We start from the raw sequence: 1,459 nt of genomic DNA on the forward strand, positions 1-1,459 counted from the left end.
TTTGCTCTGAAAGGCCCAACAATTCAATTTATATCGGGGAAAATAAAAAAATCTATGGCATTATATTATTTACCTAGTTTTGCTATAAATGTGAAAATTGACAATAAACTAGTTAATTAGTTACTATTTACTGTCTTTATCAATTTTAATTGAAATGATCATAACGCCAATTTCCAAGATGGTGTTCATCTTGGCGGAGAAAATGGTTATTTTTGTAAGATTATATTATTATTATTATTATTATTATTATTATTATTATTATTATTATTATTATTGTACTAAATAAAATCTCATCAAAGCAATCACATATAGAATATATATAAACTGTCTCTTATACACATCTAGAATTAATAATATTATGTATATATTACTGTATTGTATTTCTGTTATTTCAAAATTATATTTTAATATTAGAATGAATTACATTGTTAGTACTGTTATATAATAATATTATTTATAATATTTTTATTACCAATATTGATATTATTCCAGTATTATCATCATCCGTCATCATCATCCTCATCCTATTCGTCATCGTCATCATCATTATCATTGTTGTCTAATCATTATAATCATCCTTACTATCATCGATCATTGTAATCATCACCATCATCATCACATCATACTCATCCATCTTCATCGTCCTCATCTTCATCACGTCCTTATCAATCATCTATCGTCGTTATCATCATCCTCATAATCTTCATCCTCCTCATTCTTCATTTTCTTCATCATCATATTAATCCATATCCATCATCCTCATCATCATCAATGGCATAGCCAGCTATTGGCACAGTTGGGACAGTCCCACACACTATTTTTCCAATAGGTCCACAAAAAATGGTCCACATTTTAAAGAAGGTTCCAAATTATGTAATTTTATGCATAAAATGGATCCAGATACCTTATATTTAGTTAAATATGAGTAAAATTTAAGAAAATGGGTCCAGATATTTCATATTTTTGCGTAAGATGGTCCACATTGTTGGAATTTACACGTAAAGTGGGTCCGCTCTGATATTGTCCCACACCGTTTGAAAAACCTGGCCATGGCATTGATCCTCATCCATCATCGTTACCCTCATCACCATCCTCATCAATCATTGTTAACATCATCACCATCACCTTCATCCTACTAATCATTCTCATCCATCATCATCCTTATTCTCATCATCATTAACCTCATCCTATTTATCATCATCACTCATTCATCATCGTAGTCCTCATTATCATCATCATTGTCATTATCATCCTCATCATCATCCTCATTACAATCATCATTTATCATCATCATCCATCATCATCCTTGTCCTCATCATCAACCACATCATCATAATCCTTATTAATCATCATTATCAATCATCATCCTCATCATGAGGATGATAATGAAGAGGATGAGGACGACAAAAATGAAGATGAGGGGCAGACGGGATGTTTCTCATCATTCGTCATCATTAAC

This window comes from Anneissia japonica, unplaced genomic scaffold, assembly GCF_011630105.1.
Source record: "Anneissia japonica isolate Jap-2015-1 unplaced genomic scaffold, ASM1163010v1 scaffold284709_len978187_cov192, whole genome shotgun sequence".
In the NCBI taxonomy this organism is placed as follows: domain Eukaryota; kingdom Metazoa; phylum Echinodermata; class Crinoidea; order Comatulida; family Comatulidae; genus Anneissia; species Anneissia japonica.